The sequence below is a fragment of the Crotalus tigris genome, unplaced genomic scaffold (assembly GCF_016545835.1).
Source record: "Crotalus tigris isolate CLP2741 ecotype Arizona unplaced genomic scaffold, ASM1654583v1 scf7180000024373.493273, whole genome shotgun sequence".
Taxonomy (NCBI): Eukaryota; Metazoa; Chordata; class Lepidosauria; order Squamata; family Viperidae; genus Crotalus; species Crotalus tigris.
This window is the reverse complement of record NW_024100543.1, coordinates 395,177-414,385: the sequence shown is the minus strand read 5'-3', so window position 1 is coordinate 414,385 and position 19,209 is coordinate 395,177. Positions and strand designations below refer to the sequence as shown.

Below are 19,209 nucleotides of genomic sequence, written 5' to 3'. Positions count from 1 at the left end.
AAATAAACAAATAGATAATTGAACAAATCTACCCAGGATTATCACTTGAGACACAAATGTCCAGGGTTACTAATTTCCATCTATAAATTATAAAAGATACGTGCTTGAATACAAATATATATATTACACCAATACTTTACAATATACTAGATTCTTGAGAAGAGCTCAATTTGGATGAAAGTCAACACCAGCTAAAGAACTGGCAGCTAGCATTTCAAATTGCTCTGCATTGGGAAGGACTGAATAGGTGGATAAAAATACCAAATCCAATCTAAACACCTCGCTGTGCTATGGACAAAATAATTAATTTAAAGACCTGCAAATAAAAGTAGAATGACTGTGGCAAAAGAAAGCAAAGATAGTGATAGGTACCTTCGATGCAATCCCAAAACAACTGCAGCATCCCTTGAACACCGTCAGCATTGATGAAATCATGACCAGTCAATTACAAAAGGCAGTTTTACATAGAACTGCTTACATCCTGTGACAATACCTTTAATATTGTGAAGCAACAACAAATGCCTATCATACGCTCTTGGGAAGGATTCAACAGGTGGATAAAAATGCCAAATCGAGTCTAAACATCTGGCTGACTGTGTGACCAACCTGCATAATAAAAGCTGTAGGTCCTGACAAATCAAAGTTAGTCTAAGGGACTGTATCAGTTGGTCTTGGAATCTTCTACAAAGGAGGCAATTCTAAAAGATTCTATAATCTAGAATGACATATAAGTATTGCATAATTGATAGGAAACACAACACCATTACACCTGCAAAAATTGTCAGTTGTCATATTTGACCACAAAAATGGAAACCTCTGAAAAAAATGATTAGTTAGTGAAAATCAGAAAACAGAAAAGTCAAAAGGACCCAGTCATGATGCCCTGGAGGTTACTTAAAATCCACAATACATGGACTTCAATTAGAAGATATTCTACAATATAAGAAAGGGTCAAGCAAGGAAGAGAAAAGTCTGGCATGGCTTTCTAATAATGTCCAGGAGCACTATTATTAAAAGTTAAGACAGCATTTCAGGAAATAGAATGTCTGTCATAATGAGAATAAAAAGGAACACAGATTCTGGCAGAAAAAGCATAAGGTAGTTTTAAAAGAATAGTTTTTAAAAAAGAATTCAAGGATATGGCCAAAAATAAAATAAAAAGTAACCACTTCAAAAATATATTTGAAGTAGAAAACTAGTCCCAAAAGCAGCTGGCTTGTTAGTCAGCAAAGGAGATTGTAGTCTATGGAGATTGTAGAGAAAACGAATGATTTTTTTGCATCTATCTTCACTACAAAAGATACAAGAGAGTTACCTAAGGGAAAGAACTGAAATAACTTAATATGTGAAGTCACAAAATAAATTATTCTCTTGACAAAAAATATAAAATAATGAATTATTAGGGTCTTCCTGAAAAAATGCTTTTCATCTTCCTTCAGTTCTTGAAGCTGCCCCTCATAGCTTAATTTATATAAGATAATTTCCAATGGCTTATTATTTTAGTTAATATACTGTATGTTGCCACATAGGATACCTCTTAACCTAAATTACTGTTTCTCAACCTTGCCAGCTTTAAGACATGTGGATTTCAACTTCCAAGGTTTCCCAGTCAGCATGGCTTGCTGGGGAATTCTGGGAATTGAAGTCCACACATTTTAAAGATGCCAAGGTTGAAAAACACTGACCTAGACTGTTTACATTCACAATACACAGTGTACCAAGCCAGGTATCCCTGTACCTGGGCATTTAATTTTTTCCTAAGTGAAGAACTTTGCAATTGTCTCCATTATATTTTATTGTGTTATTGATTTCATTTTAGATTATATTTCTACCTTCCCAAATATTACCTACTTTTCTTAAGTGAAGAACTTTGCAATTGTCTCCATTATATATTATTCTACTATTTTCAGCTTATTTCATTTTCAGCTGTATTTCTGTCTTCCCATATATTACCTGTTCAGTGGGATAGCTTATCTGTAAAGTTCACATTTTATCTATATCACTGATAAAAGTAATAAAGAAGAAATGGTCAGGACTCAACCCTACAGAACTCCACTTGAGAACTTGTTCTAGTTTAATTAGGAACCCCAGTGAGGACTTTCAGAGTATGGTTTTTGAGGGAGCTGCAAATCCATTGAATATATATGCATTCAACAGATCTATTCAACTGACATCTAGCTTGCAATCAGAAAAATACCAGGTACTTTGTTCTTGAAAAATCCATGCTGACTCTAGTAATCAGTACACTACTTTCAAGGTGCTTACAGATCAATAAATGTATAATGCACTTTAGAATCTCTCCAGGTATTGATGTCAGACTGACTGATTTGTAATTCACTGGATTCGATGTCCATGTTGAATATAGGAATACTTGTCCTCCTCCAGTTATGTGGTAGTTCTATAGGATTTCTAAAAGTTAATGAATAGTTTTAGTAAGTCCATCAATCTATGTTGTAATCAATCTGTCTCTGCAGATTTGAACTCATTCAAGTGAGAATGTATTCCTTGAATATGAGCCTATCAAGCTCTTTACATCCATTCTTCACAATTGCCCAGTCAAGATCTATTCTTTTTTCAGAGGAGACCAAACCCTATTTTTTCCTTGTTACCTGCCTCATCCTACTTGCTTCATCTTAACTGACCAGCTTATATACCAATATACTCTCTGTGTGTCTGTCTCTTTGGTTCTCAGCATTCTTCACTAACTTCAGTATATGCTGAGCTTTAGCTTTCATAACGCTTTTGCTATACCCCTGGCCTACTTAAATGAACCATCTTTACAAATCTAATTATCTCTTTCCATATCATATAAGTATCCTTTTGGTTTTTCAAATTGACTCCAGGCTCTTTGTGCAACAACACTGGCACCTTTTTGCTGTGCTGTTTTTTTTCTTACAAGAATTGTTTTAACATATGCTTGTTAAGGAATTTCTATCTTTTTTGCACTAGACTCTCCTTTATGTATTGTTGCGCTAAATATATTATTACCTGCTCTCTTGTAGTACAAGAGATGATTGTGGCTATAATTAGTTTCTTGTAACAAGAAGAAAAAGAAAAAACTCTTAGGGGAAGCTGGAACCCCCACAGAGCACATCCCCATATTGCGGATTAGGGGGCCCTACCCATTATGGCTTTTATGCTGTAATAGTGGGTTGGAGGGAATCAAACACCTCCCGGGGACCAACAGGTCTGGTGAGTGGCAGCTGGCACCCCAGTATTGACTGAAGGCAGAGTGGCAGCCACTTGAACAACGTGTGCACATTGGTGTAGAAAGCAAAGGGAAGACTACTACACTATATATTTCCAGGAAAATCATGTTAATGGTGGCAAAAGTATGGTCCCGAGTATGGGCACCCTTTAAATGGGATAGGGGTGCTAAGAATCTCCCGGTCCACTAGAAGCATGATAAATCCAAAACTACAAATTGGTACATGGAATCTAAGAAGCCTATACGAAGCTGGGAAAACACATAATACTATCCAAGAAATGACTAAATACAATATCTCTGTATTGTATTTAGTGAAATGCGCTGGCCTGAAAATGGAATGTGTAGAATAGGAAATTATACTATCTATTATTCTGGTGAGGATAGCAAACACCATCGAAATGGAGTAGCTATAAACGTAAATAAATGCATCAAGTCCTTTATTCCTGTATCTGATAGAGTGATAATGATCCAAATAAATAGTACTCCAGTAAATATGAATGTTATACAAGTTTATGCTCCCACAGCTGACAGTGATGAGGAGGATTTAGAGAAGTTCTATGAAGATATAAACAGTGTACTTAAAACCCTAAAAAGTAAAAATATTATAATACTCATGGGGGACTTCAATGCAAAAGTGGAAGAAGGAAGTGATGTTCCTGTAGTTGGAAACTTTGGCTTAGAAACCAGAAATTGTAGAAGTGACAGATTTGTAGACCTCTGCAAGGAACACAGGCAATGTGTGATGAATACTTTTTCCAAGTTGCCAAAAAGATGCCTCTACGCTTGGAGATCACCAGCAGATACACAAAATAATATAGTAAGGGACCAAATTGACTATTTTACAATAAACAAAAGGTTTAGAAACTCAGTAACATCAGTAAAGATATACCCAGGTGCAGATGTACCACCTGATCATAATCTACTACTTGCTGAAGTCCAGCTAAAACTAAAAAAGATGAAAAACCCGAATCCTGCTAAACCAAGAATTGACAGAGACTTCATCATTAAACATGGAGGTAAAATAAAAGAAGAACTAGAAAATCATTTAAGAGAAACCAACAATCTGAATGATGAAGATGTAGAAGTGAACTGGAATAAATTTAAAAATGCAATAGTAGAGGTAACAAATTCAAAACTGAGAGAGGGGTACCACAAGAAACAACAGTGGATGATGGAGTAAATTCTTCATCTCGTGGATAAAAGAAGATCTTATAAAAATAATAATAAAAAATTACAATGAATTGCAGAGAACAATTAGAAGAAAAATTCGACTGGCAAAAGAAAAGTGGTTTGCAAAGAGATGCAAGGAAATAGAAGAGACAGAACGTATGCATGATAATTTCAATTTACACCAAAAAGTGAAAGAAACAGCAGGCCTCTACAAAAAGAAAACCAACAACTTAGTTGACAAATGGGAAAATTATCTTAGATGAGGACAAAAAAATTAAAAAGATGGGAGGAATATATTGAAGAACTTTTTGAGGACACTAGGTATGATATAGATATGGGAAGTATAACAACTGAACCAAACATCACTATGGAGAAGGTTGAACATGCAATAAAAATAACAAAAACAAGAAAAGCCACAGGACCTGATGATATCCCAATAGAAATTTTAAAATTGCTGGAAGACAATGGGAAGATTTTTTTACTGCAGCTCTTCAATCGAATATATGAAACAGGAAAGATACCAAATGACTGGCTAAAATCAACCTTTGTGACAATTCCTCAAAAAATAAATGCAAAGAAGTGTACTGAATACAGAACAATAAACTTAATGAGTCATGCCCTGAAAATATTCGTGAGAATAATTCACACAAGAATATACAACAAAATTGAGGAGCGTCTAGATAACACACAATTTGGTTTCAGAAACAATCTTGGTATACGAGATGCGCTATTCAGCATTCAAGTTCTTATACAGCACTGTAGAGATGTCAATCACAGTGCTTCATTGATTTTGGAAAAGCATTTGATAAAATAAGATACAGCAAACTATTAGAAATCCTGAAACAAGGGGGACTAGATGACAAAGACATCCAAATCATAAAAAATCTTTATTGGCATCAGGTGGCAAATGTGAGACTAGGCCAAAAATACTCAGCTGATGCAGAAATATGAAGAGGGGTCAGACAGGGATGTATTCTGTCTCCACTGTTGTTCAATATCTACTCTGAGTCAATCTTCAATGAGGCACTGGAGAACATCGATGTGTCATCAAAGTAAACGGTGTTTGGATCAACAATTTAAGATATGCTGATGATACAGTTCTGCTTGCCAGTAAGCATGAAGACCTTCAGTTTCCCATCAAGAGTCACAGAAATATCTAAAAAATACGGTTTGAAGCTTAATACCTCAAAAACCAAAATCATGGTCATTAGCAAACAATCCGTTCATTTACCACTAATAAATTTGGAAGAAATACCATTAGAAAAAGTTGAAAGGATCATGCACCTTGGTTTTAATTTATATGAAAGCTGGGACATGACCACTGAAGTAAAGACAAGGATAGAGAAAGCTCGAACAGCATTCTTCAAAATGAAAAAGGTCTTCTGCAGTCACGACATAAGCCTAAGATTGAAAATCAGGCTTGTCAGATTTATATTTTTTCTATCCTGTATTCTATGGAGTAGAGAGTTGGTCTCTGACAGAAGGCCACCTGAAGAGACTAGAAGCATTTGAAATGTGGATTTTCAGGTGGCTGTTATGTATAAGCTGGGTTGACAAGATCAGAAATGAGGAGGTGATAAGCCGCCTGGGAAAGCCAAGGGAAATCATCAAAACAATTAAAAAATGAAAGTTAGAATATTTCGGACATGTGATACAACACCTAAAAAAAGATGGCATACTCCATTTAATCCTCCAGGGAAAGATTGAAGGCAAACGAGGTCCAGGCAGAAGAAGAACATCATGGCTTCAAAATCTAAGGGACTGGTTTGGACAAAATTCAGAAGCACTTTTTTGTGCAACTGCTGATAAAAACAGGATTGCCAACATGATCACCAACGTCCGATAATGGATATGGTACAAGAAGAAGAAGGAAAAGAATTCCAGAATTATATAATTATTTTCCAGAAGTTCCCACTACCTATTCTTGGTCTATTATTTTTCTTATTTCTTAGGGTCTAGTAATTTCAGCCTATCCTCTCTTGTCTTCCTCTGTCCTCTGAAGAGAAATGTTATCAGCCATACAAATCAGATATTTCCTGAAAGAACTAATGTCTGGCAGAGATATTCTCCAACAGATGTCAGAAAAATTAATTTCTCCCAAAATACTATTTCAGGACATTTTGATAGAGCTGCTGTATACTTTTGGAAAACACCATCCACATCTTCTAAATGGGTGGTCATATTAGGCATCTGGAGCAATACTATCTTTATTTAATCTTCCTCTTCATGCACTCAGTTATATCACCAAGTTAATTATTTTGGATTTCTGGGAAGGAGTGGACATTTCTATCATACAGAGCAACTCCTCATCCCTTTCTTGTTTTTTGTTCTTTTAAGCAGATGGCATCTTCCAGTTGCTGTATTCCAGTCATAAGAATCATCCTATTAGATGAAATCCAGTTTGGTGTAATGGAAAAAATGTAGGACCAGAAACTAGGAAACCAAAGGTTTGAGTTTATTTATTTGTTTTTATCATACCTTTATTATATTTATAAATAACTCAAGGCAGCGAACATATATAACACACTTTTCTCCTATTTTCTCCTCAACCATCCGGTGAATTGGGTTGAGAGTGATGGGCTATTTTTCATGCCTAAGACAGGACTACAAATTCCATTCTCCTGGTTTCTAGATGAGTTAGGACAGTCACTCTCTTTCAGCCCAACTGAGTTTATAGTCTAAACACATATAACAAAAGTAGGTCTCATTAATACCTATTAAACTGTATTTGCTTTCCTGTATTTGAAGTTCAACTTTTTATTTCCCATACTCTGAGAGTGAGTATATAAATAGAGGCCATTAATTTTACAAAGTCTCTGATTTTTCATTAGTCTAATAGACCAAAGTACTCTCTCACTTACTGCTGTAAGACAGAAGTTTATCTGAAGTTTTCACTTGTGGGTTTCTATCTCCAACTTGTTACTGATGAGGAAGATACATTTTCTCAATCTTCATAACACTTTATACAGGTAAAGCAATTCACTTGTTGACATCATTTCTATAATCATTTTGTCCCCAAACTCATGTGTTATACTTTCAGTGGCTTCAGATAAATAACTATTAACAGTGGAGAAAGCAAGGCTTTCTGAACCCCATAGCATACTTTCAGTTAACAAAGAAGTAATTACCCAGTGTTAATATCTGACTCTTCAAGTAGGAGTGGAGCCACTGTGATAGTTCAGATACATCAAATCCCAATTTATACAATGTCATGGTTGCTGATACGAAAATCTACAGAGAGATTAAGAACTGCTTCCATCCCCCCCCCCATAGCTAATAATTTATTTGAGCTGGGATAGACAATCTATATACAACAAGACACCCATATGCCCCAGCATTTCATTTGTGGCCCAAAAATATCCCAAGCTGTCTTCTTGTCTATGGAACTGAAAGAAGCCACATATTTTCCTGGGTTCACTTCTTAGTCCATCATTATACTATGTACCAGGATAATGAACGATAGAAGGTGTTAGGTGATCAAGTCTAATTCTGTCTTCAAATTCACTGTGAACCAAAACTGAAAAAGGGCAAGATATTAATAAAAGTCATAGTGGACTGCATATAGTAGATTGCAGCCAGCTCTATTGAGATTCAACATGCTTGGTCCCTAATGTGCTTTCTTTAGATGACTGTCTTCATGTTCCTGATGTGACGTTAGAAGATAATGATTTTCTAAAGATTTCTAAAGGCTACCTCTGGGACGAAAGATTTAAACTATTTTTCCTGCAGGCAGGATTGACTGTTAATCACTGTTCCAAAGTATTTTTCACAGAGATAACATAGTGATAGCAAATGGTCTAAAAATTTGTCAGAAAGAAATGTAGAATTGAAATGTAAAAGTAACTATTTTATAAAATACATCAAAGGAAGATAGCATAAAGAACTGAAATATCTCAAAGCACTGAGTGTTATTCTGCCGTGAAAATATGTCGGTCTAATTCTGAGCACTGCTAAAGTAGAAAACAGGGCACATGTGTGATTAATAATGAATTCCGATTCTTTTGATTTCTGTTTATATTTTAGAAAGAAGGTTATATGGCTCTGATGTTCTCATAATATTGTATACTTTTTGTAATTTGGATAATGACTGCTTTTGAAGCACTTGTTTTATAGAGTAAATCTCAAGGGCCACTAAAGACTTTTTTGCAGTTTGAGAAGAGACTAAACCTTCAACCAGTAGTTAAATAACAATCTCTCATATTCCTTTAAAACCAAGCACTTTGCTGTTTTATAAGAGAAAATAAAATAAAACATACACACACATTTGTACATCAGAAAGGTGCTATGTCTTGCATTTTTCCCGTAATGATCTATAATACTCTTTTTGAAAAAGTTTTCCACATTGATTCTGCTATATAAAAAAGTAAGGCTCTCTAAATTACTAAATTTCAATTACACAAGAGTAATGGATTCTGGATTTTGTATGCATTCCTTGTGACAATGTATTGCATTTGAGGTATTTTGATTCAAATTTTTTTGCACTATGATGCACCATTGGGGTTAATTGGACAACAAGACAGGATAGCTTTAACAGTAAATAGATTTAAGGTTTTCAAATATTGACCTACAAACCTAGTTTTATTTTTGATTAAACACAAAACCATAATCCCATTATCTAGAAATAAAATATATTCATTACTTCTGGGACCACAATTAATTTCCTTGTTCCAAATTAGACACTTTGTTCAAAAAAAGATAAAAGCCTTTTTAAAAGGAAAATATTGTAGAAATATATTTACACACACACACCCAGTTTCCCTTGAATGGTAACTTAAACAAACCATGCATATATTAAATCACTTTGTATATTTGGCTAGTCTTAATTGAAGGTAGTCTTTGAGGTAACAAGAAAGCATTCATGCAATGTTAAATCTATGATATTGATAACCACTTTCACATGTGCTATTCTGTATTGTAGGACTTGAAAACAGATTAAGCATATTTTTGTGAGATCAAAGTCACCATTATTTTATATTGTGAGGTACTTAAGTCTGACAATTATGCAGCTGTTAATAGCTTATTAGGATAGATTCAGAATGGATTCAAAATGCTCAGAATTTACAGTAAAACATTTTCCTTTTATCCCAGACTGTTAACATACTTCAGATAATTGATTTATAAGGAAATAAATGTATGAAAAAATAAAATAATATAAACTAGACTAATATAATAAACCTAAAAATATTGCATTATGCACCAGGTAAATCATGTTGCCCTCCAATTCAACTGAGAATATTCAGATTTTTGTGAAATCTTCTGTACTTTACAATTACACCAACCAGATAAAAGAATTACAAGAACTATAAAATTACGGCAACCTTCAGTAGGTGCTAAGAGGAAGCACATCACTGATCCTTTGTCATGAAAATATTTGAAGCTTCATGATAGAGTTGAGTCGGTGCATTATCAGCTCTATTCAGTGGAAGATTTATATTGGTGTGTGTGTGTGTGTGTTCGTATGTATTCCTGGAAAAGTGATACTGTATTGGTCTTGTCTATTCTCAGATTGGGTACTAGAGAACATTTGTTAATTTTAAGACCTTTCAAATAATGTACAATATATTTGTCACATACTTGTTCTGGGATGGAAATAGCCCAGGCAGGACACAAACAGTGCCTTTGGTGAATAATTGTGTTTATTAGCAATGTGTGCTATAGAAATAAACTTTGCAAATTGAACAGTGAGATGCATGGTTATTTACTGCATATTTCTATCCCCTGCATAATTTTATCCTCACACATTTGTTATATCTTCTAGAACTTATTGTTATACCTTCACTTAATTCTGAGTTCTCTTTTTTATATGTAGGTTCAGCAGGTTCTTTATGTGTCTTATATATCTTATATGTACATTCAGAAGGTTTATATAGTAATTCACCAACTCTCAGCTAGTCCTTATCTTCTTCTTTATCTGGCAGCAGCTTTTTATCATTCCTGCCTGACTTTAGCTCACTTCCTTAGCCTAACTATTCATTCAGTGTTTTACATGTGCATTTATCTTAATTTAATGGTGATGCACTGGTCAGAATGCAGTATTGCAGGCTAACTCTGCCCACTGCCAGGAGTTAGATCCTGACAGGGTTCAAGGTTGATTCAGTTTCCCATCCTTCCAAGGTCGGTAAAATGAGGAGCCAGACTGTTGGGCGCAATATGCTGATATTGTAAACCATCTGGAGAGTGCTGTAAAACGTTATGGAGTGGTATATAAGTCTAAGTGCTATTGCTATTATTCCCTCTATCCTTATTCTATTATTATTTAGGTAATGCCACCAGGCCTATTCTACTTTCTTGAAATTTCTCTCTCTCTCTCTCTCTCTCTCTCTCTCTCTCTCTCTCTCTCTCTCTCTCTCTCTCTCTCTCTCTCTCTCTCACACACACACACACACACACACACACACACACAGTTGGCTAATACTGATTGGTAGCCTTCAGAGTATGTTTTGAATACAACTCATTGGTGCTCTTCTTGTTTAACTGGCACTGCTCTCTGAAGCTCTGGTCCCATCTGTAAATACAGTCAGGAATATTTTCATAGACTGTGTAGATACTCTGCTACAAATGGATTTCATTCTAACTTCTTATTTTACTCTTGATTTTTTACTCCAGCTGTTTTTTTCTCTTACCTCCTTTTTCTGATCAGTCATCACGAAAGGCCCATATCTGAATCTTAAGTATCCCTTTGATGTGGCCAAGCCTTGCAAATGACTTGAAAAATTGGGCAGAGAGCCTCAATGCCTCAGCCCTATCCCCCATAATTTCTATATACTTATGTTAACCTTAAACATAGGACTTTGCTTTCTTATTATAATACTATGTGGTGACAGGGCTTACTGCATACAGATATTGGAGTTCTCACAAATGCCTCCAAATCTAGGATTTTATTTTTAGTGTTATTGTTTCTCACAAAATTCCCAGTGTGACTATTTCTAAATACATATCTAAAAAGATGTATGATGGCATTGGAGGTATATTTCCCAAAAGGAGATATGAGTTGTAAGCAAGTTGAACTATGACTTGTTTTAGTTCCCTACAGATGCCATCTGGATTATTGCACATTATTTTTTACATTATATTTTTAGACTTCTCATTAACCTCCTTTTCTCAAGGTTGTCTAAGACATGATGCTAGTTTACTATATGTCTCACTATTCCCTGAGCAATTTGACAGAGAAATGACAACTGAACAATGTTCGATGGGCCAAATGCCAGGAGTATTTTGTTTATTTTTCAATAACTTTCAGCCTTCTTAATTTTAAATCTTCCTGTGATTTAATTCCAAGTGACAAAACCTAAGGGATTCTCAGTGATAAAAAGTTGATTCTTCTCCTTCAAGCCCTCCATCCAAATACCAGTTTTGAAAGTCAGATGATCTCCATATTATATCTCCCTGGAATTGTCACTACCCCGAGACAAGGGCGTATTAACTACACTCTTACCTTGCTACTCTACATTTTAACTTAGTTATTAATTCAGTCATTGACATCCTCTCTGTTATCACTCATCTCATAATGGGAATGCTATTGAGTAGGCATGCACTTATAAATACCTCACTTTTCTAAAGATAGCATTTTTTTTATATCTGGCTCTATGCTATTACTATTATGTAGCAATGTTTCCTTCTTACAGACCCTGTTCGGTTTTAATTAAGACAGAATTGAGAGCCAGTTTGGTGTGATCAAGGCACCAGGCTAGAAAGCAGAAAGCCATGAATTCAAGTCCCGCCTCAGCAGTGAAAACCAAACCCAACTCAGAAGTTTGTTGTGGTAAAAATAAGAGGAGGGAGGTGTTGGATACATTTGGTACCTTGAGTTATTTGTAAAAATAATAAAGACAGGAAATAAATAAACAAATAAATAAACAAATTGCTCTCTCTGGGACTTCTCCTTTTTTTTCTTTGTTAATGACCAGTATGTAGTGCTCTTGCACCTTTTTGCCTTGTTGGGCCTCTATATTTCTTTTTTTTCCCCTCTTTGACCACTCGCTCTGAAGAAAAAAAACACTTTCTTTTGACTGCTGCACTTCTCTGTTTACTGGTGGCTGCAGAACTCCCAAACACCTATCTTCTCCCATACCTATATTAAGATTGTTGCTTTATCGGCAGAGCTGTTGTGTTGAGGCTGAGGAACAGGCTCAAATGGGCAGGAAAGAAGACAGAACTGGTCCTGTAATTTTGCCAAGCAGCCTCATACATATTCTAGTAGAGTGAGTGCACTTCAGGTCCCTTCTATTTAAACTTCATCATCTTGTGGGCTTGGGAAACGTCTTCTATGTCATGGTCCCCACCTTCTGGAAAATCATTCACCCAGGCATAAGAATTACATCCTTTATCTTGGGGTTCCAGAAAGTTCTTGAAACTTGGTTTTGGTCCCAGTCATGTGACTGATATAATACTTTGGCCAAGCTGGATACATTGCTTTCTTCTCCTATTGAATTCCTATTTGAATTGCTCAAATCTTTCCAGGCTGGCCAATTTTGTATGTTTATATTTATTCCCATTCTTTCCTTGGGTCTGACCTTTTTTTTTTTTTTTTTTAGTTTTATATAACATCATTGTAACCTGTGTTATTTCTACCTGACTGATGGCCTTCGGACAGTAATACACTTTTGATTTGATTTGAATTCAATAACAGTGATGTTTTGTCACTTAGAGACTTTAGGTTTTTTATTTCTTTGTGAAACATACAGTATTTTCTGCTCCCCAACAGGGCAAACAGATTTTAAGGGTACATGGATTTGAAAACCCAAGATATTTGGAGAAAATGCAATCTTTGAGGAATTTGCAACTAACACTACCTCCGCTAAGATACTTGATAACATCAATACTATCATGTGTAGCTAGCATATTTCTAAATTAAACCCCTTTTGCAATTCATTTTTTTTCTGCCTTTCCTCTTACTCTGGGTCAATTTGTTAAGAGATTCAATATTTAATAGCATTTTTAATGAAAAGCTATTACAATTATGGTATAGCATAAAATAACTGTGTGAATGACACTTATCAAATGTACTTTAATCAGCTTTGTAGAACTGTATATTTTATAAAACAATTCATGCTAACTTTTTGATATTAAAAGATGAACATTAATCAACAGGTCTATTTATATATAACTGATATATTTATATATAGCTCACTCGCTTCTTTTGAAGATATCATGCCTCCACAGAGAACTCTACGGTGTTTATTTATTTTATATATGCAATTTTTAAAGCCACCCATCTCAATCTGATTGATTTTGGGCAGCAGAATAACAAAGTTGCTTTACCCAATCTAATGTTTTCCAGGTATACTGGATTACAAAATTTTCAGACAGCATATATTATGATTACTGGGGACTCTGGGAGTTCTTGTTTAATAATCTGAGTGGCAGTCAATTGGATAAGACTGGTAGAAAGATCATTATAACAAAACAGATATGCAGGATAAGTATTATTTTAGAAAAAAGAGTCTCCAAGTAAAGTTACCACATAAGGGGGGAAAAAACATACTCTTATTCCCACCACAGTCAGCTATTTGTTTATCTGCTCCTACTTCAATTAGAACCATTTTCTGCTGATTTCTCAAAATAGTTGACTTGAATTTTAAATTTGTAGAGTCAGCAACCTGATTGGATTGCCTTGAAATTGTGTCAGTAACAGACTGGGCTAATCAACCGATTTAGAAAAATAAGAGAATCGAATCCAAGATGAGAAAGACACTGGCCAGGGAGAGGAATGCAATGAATACGGTAAGAAAAACAAAACAAAACTAAAGGGATAATGCATTTAGAATTGCTTATAAACTGGAATAAAGTGTTTTCTGGACATTTAAATTTAAAATCTAGTCTCCATCTGATGTAATAAGCCATTGTTAAGTGGATTCTATTGCTTTAATATACAGTAGAGACTATATATTAACTGAGGGAATCAATATTGTGTCTGAATCAGTAATGACAGTGATTTGCAGTTTCCCTAAACTGTAAGGTATCAGTGTGCACAATGAATTTAGCATAAATATCTTTTTTAATAATTTTTTTTGAAAAACAGTCAAGAATTAGTAAAAAGTTATAAGATGCAAATCTTTGAGGAAGTCCAAGACTTAGAAGTTTGAAAGCTTTTCATTGCAATAAGTTGTTTAGTGACTTCATATATATTAATGGATGCTTTGAAGTGGAAAAGACCACTTCTTCCAGTTTACTTAAAACACTATATCATCAAATGTGAATGAAATAAGGCAAACAAACCCTCCTTTAAAAAATATTTACTATCTAGAAAGACTCATCAAAAGAATGTGCAGAACACATTTGCATAGTCTCTAGTTGATAAGAAATGTGGTCAAAGTCAAAGAAAACAAATATTGCAAACACACACAGACACAAACACACATACAGAAAATATAAGATAGCAGAAGTGTAAAGATCAGCCTGAAGAAAGAAAATAATTCAGTGTTTGTTAAAGATCAGCATGTCTAAATAATACACAACATTATAGTGGAAGAAAACATGTATTCATTTACCTATGATAAACAAGACTGATTCAGATACAATTTGTCATAATGAAATAATTTAAACCCTCTTGATTTTAGTGGGGAAGATTCAAACAAAAATATGCAAAAATGTTTTGTGTTGACATAATGGGACTTAAAAGTGTTTAATTTGGGCTGTATCATGTCATTTGACCATGGTGTCAGAATATATCCATAGCACGGTTGCAAAATATAGTACAAGGACAAAATACAATTTAGTTTTCTCCTGCCATTTTTTAAAAGATACTCCTTAAAAAGGGACCAGGTAGGAATCATTATGATAAGTAGAATAAGAATGCAATGCATAAAAAAACACATCTGTTTTTTTCACTGACATTCTTCTATCTCCCTTTATGCTTTGTACAGGAGTCTGTCCCGGATAAGATAGACACATTTGACAGAGGTATGAATTATTGTAAAACCATCAAAATCAGGCCGGGAAATGTTTGAAATTAGTCTTTGGGCCACATATGGCCCTCTAGCCACAGTTGTCCTATTTTTGCTTAAAATGGATTTCCCCCTGACATTCAAAAACTGACCATTTTCTGATGGAAAATCACTATTTCTCAATCAACACATCAGTCTTTAGTTGGCGACCTTGACTTTGGGTTTTCACGGGGCACCTTGAATGATCTGTTGCTCCCATTTGAAGCAGCACTCATTCTTGAAAGCACTGTGTTCTGCCTGGCATGTCTGAATTAATCTTCTTAATAAATACCAAAGATCTATACGGAACCTTTGTGGCATTTTGAAAGGAATGAAAGGGTAAATATACAGTTATCAATTAAAAAAAGCTATCACAGTTGGGGAGGCCTCTTTATGGTACAAAATCAAAGCTCCCAAAGCTCTTCCAGCAGTCAAGTCCTCTGGCCTCATTAATTAAAACCACATGAGGTCCTCAGCCTGACTCAGTCTCTTTCTTGTGCAATGACAAGGGCAGGGAAGCAAATTATTAGAGACAATCATCAATTCATTCCAGGTGGAAAGGAAGAAATGCTGGTGAGAATGGCAGGGAACTGCATGGTATCACATAGATCTCATTCTTGCAGGAATTTTGATGTCATTTGGGGTTTATGTGTCTCAACAGGCATGAGAGTCAGAAGTCCCAATTAAAGAGAAGCAAATAAAACAGAAGGATAACTCATTCCCACTTGTTTACAGTGCTGTTGTGACATATGAGTTTTATTTATTATAGTAAAATATATACCTCTTATAATATGGTTGTAAATCTCAAATTCTACTATTTATAAAGGTAAAACATTTCCAATTAATGCCTAAGCTCATGTGTTTAACCTTATTTTTTTTGGTTCAAACATCACTATTTTATATTCAATGCAGCAAGAAGGCCTACTTTTCACCATATGAGTTATGTTCCAAACAGATAAGATGGCACATGGTAGCCCAGTTTTGTTTTGTCCATGTGTGATTAAATTTATATCTTATTAGAGCTCCTGCTTTGAGAGTTATTTTCTAATCTATTATTGGGTCACACCTGCTTAACTTAATCTTATATAATGATCAAGAATCTGTAGCCTTCCAGAGTTGGACTCTTAACAGAGAAAAATGTTTGGAACTGTAATTTTAAAATGGGGTAATCTCAGGCTCATCTCTGTGACACTGCTAATCTTCAGATAACTGACATTATTCTCTGTAATTCTTGAGAATAAGGCACAAATTGATGATCAGAAATAGTGATAGATCCCAAATTGAAATTTTCTGAGTGAAAACTATAAATCTACGAAACAGCCTGGAGACATGGAGACTCCATCACTAGAGGTTTTCAAGTACAGTTTAAGTAATTACTTACCTGAAGTGATATGAAGATTACCACATTAGACAGTTAGGCAGTGATTTATCTGGGTGATATGAAATTATAATACAACACAGAAGGCATGTTAGAATAGAATAATCGGCATACATTAAAATGAAAGTTCATTGCATTCATGTTAAGATGGAAGAAGACTGGTAGAAGAAAAAAGGTTAAAAGGTTTTACTTCTTTTCAAAACTTTATTAAATGTCAAACAATATAAAATACCAAAAAAAGGAAAAAAAGTTTAAAAGAAAGGGAAAGCCTAGAGAAAAAGAAAAATTGGAGAGTGGAAATAAAAGGGGGGGAAATTATAGAAAAAAAAATGACTTCTGACTTTGATCAAATAAAAATCTAAACATTAATGACCCTTTGAACTAGAATAAACCATAACAAACAGCACTTTTATTATCATAAAGAAATCTAATCCTCAAAACCCAAAGTTAAAAATTCATTTCTTTCAGTTTCAAAAAAAGAAAAAAAAATCCCAGAAAGGTTTTCAAGTAGAAAAGAAGCTACTTAGCCTTTTTTAAAAAATCAAAGCAGTCAATTTTGTAATCTTTGCCAATTCCATTAATTTCACCATCCATTATTCCATTACGAGTATATGTGAATTGTTCCATGTCTGAAAGGGTTGTTAACTAGATCAAGGTCAGCTAACAGTTTGACTGAACTAAAGAAAGAGGAAATCTTACCTCTAATACACATCAGCACTTTCTAAACCTTAGAGTTAAGATTAGTAGTTGAGGTAGAATTAGAATAAAATTGAATATGTTATGCTGAGATTATAGTCCACATACGTGCGCATGCTAAAGTTTGATCAGTGGTGAAAACTGAAGTTCAGGAAACAAAAAGCTTGCTCTTGTAATTTTGAAATACTGCCTTGTCCAAGGGTGGGGCAAAACTGTTCACACTGATATGTAGAACAGTTAGGAAGTTATAAAAAAAGTTTTATCAGCTATTTGAGTAAAAAGAGGGAAAAATAGGAGGCAGTGTTTTACCAATGCTTCTTTCAATCATATCCTTCAAATACGGTTCTGTGGAGAAAGATTTTTCCACCGACCAGAGGGGGTGTGGTTTCACATGCTGCCTGCATCCCACAGATGGACCTTCACTTGTTTGCATGGCCTGGTTTCTGGCATGCCCTGATGCGGTGCTGGTCCACGGACCAGGGGTTGAAGACTCCTATTGTAGAAGACAACCATATTTCCCTCTATGTATTAAAATACTATATGATATATTTTTGTGTATTTCTGCTTTCCCTCTGTATGACATCTGCGTGTATGCATGCAGTGCAAAGCCCACAGGTTGGGTTTAAGTCCAGTTACTACCAGAAAAACAAATGAACAAAGTCCCAAGCCTCTTCATATATTTCCCTTTATTCTTTCTATCGGGTGGGAAAGAATAGCAAAATTGATAACCACAAATGTTTACAATGATTTTTGAAGTTTAATTCTGATCAGGAGCAGCATTTTAAGATTTTCTGGGAATCTTCTTTACTGTGAAATATTGATGTTCTGTTCCAAATGTGAAATTTGCTACTAAGTGACATTGCCAATTAATTTCATATAAGGAAGCCTCAGATAATCCTGACTGAGATCTTGAGTGCAGCTGCTGACAGGCATGCCCAGCTGATGGGAGGCACAGCTAAAAAGATAGCAAAGGCAATTTTCCTCAAGGCTAAAGAGGCAGTCTTTCTCAAGACCAGCCAAGAATAGGAACTTCTCTGACTGGCTTCCTGTTCTGGGCCAGCCTTGAGAAAGATTTGTTTTTCTAGCCTTGAGGAAGATTGCCTTTGCTAGCTTTCTAGCTCCACCTCGCATTGGCTGGGCGTCAACAGCTGCAGGGAAAGGGAAAAGTGAGTGGACACCAGTGTGATGGGACAGGGAGAAGAAGCAGGCCTCTTGAGAGTGGCAGGAGAGGAAGGAGACTCATGCACAGGTGACTGCTGGTCCACAATTACCTTTGATGGAGTTGCTGTGCTTCTGCTTTTAAGGGCGCATGTGCTACCAGACACCCACATTTTGAACACATGACAGCGGAGATGCTGCTCAGAACTTCAGGCAGGAGTTGAAATCCCGGTAATTTTGAACAGTCACTGAATGAATGGTTATCAGTTAAGGACTACCTAAAGAGCGAACCTCTTATCAATATTAAGCTTTCGTCAGCTCTTCTGCTCCTTAAAAATCTTCAGCAACAACCTAGAGAGATAGAACTGTTATTTTTTTTCTTCCTTACATCTCACTCCATGCCTTTTTTTTCTCAGTTAGCAAAAGTATTTTGAAATTCTATAGCTACTGAGGCCACATTTCTACTTCATATAGCTTGTCAGATCAACTCTGAAATATACATCTGACCTGATCTGCCTTTTAAAAAGCTTGTAATAGAGGTGTTTTTTTTTTTATCACAGCTCAAGATACGACTATAAGGGAGCCTGCACATTATGGTCGCATGTTGTGATGGTGAAGTATCTCACCTAATTTCGAAAAGTAAGTGCAATGGATGATGGGCGTGTGGGGAGCAG

The 19,209-nt window shown here is 35.3% G+C and overlaps 1 protein-coding gene across 6 annotated transcripts in view; it reads right to left on the bottom strand.

Annotated features, from left to right (window-relative positions):
- LOC120301243 (testican-1-like) overlaps nucleotides 1-19,209 on the bottom strand; it is a 400,730-nt gene that overhangs the window by 46,268 nt on the left and 335,253 nt on the right. The gene's annotated exons all lie outside the window — the stretch shown is intronic.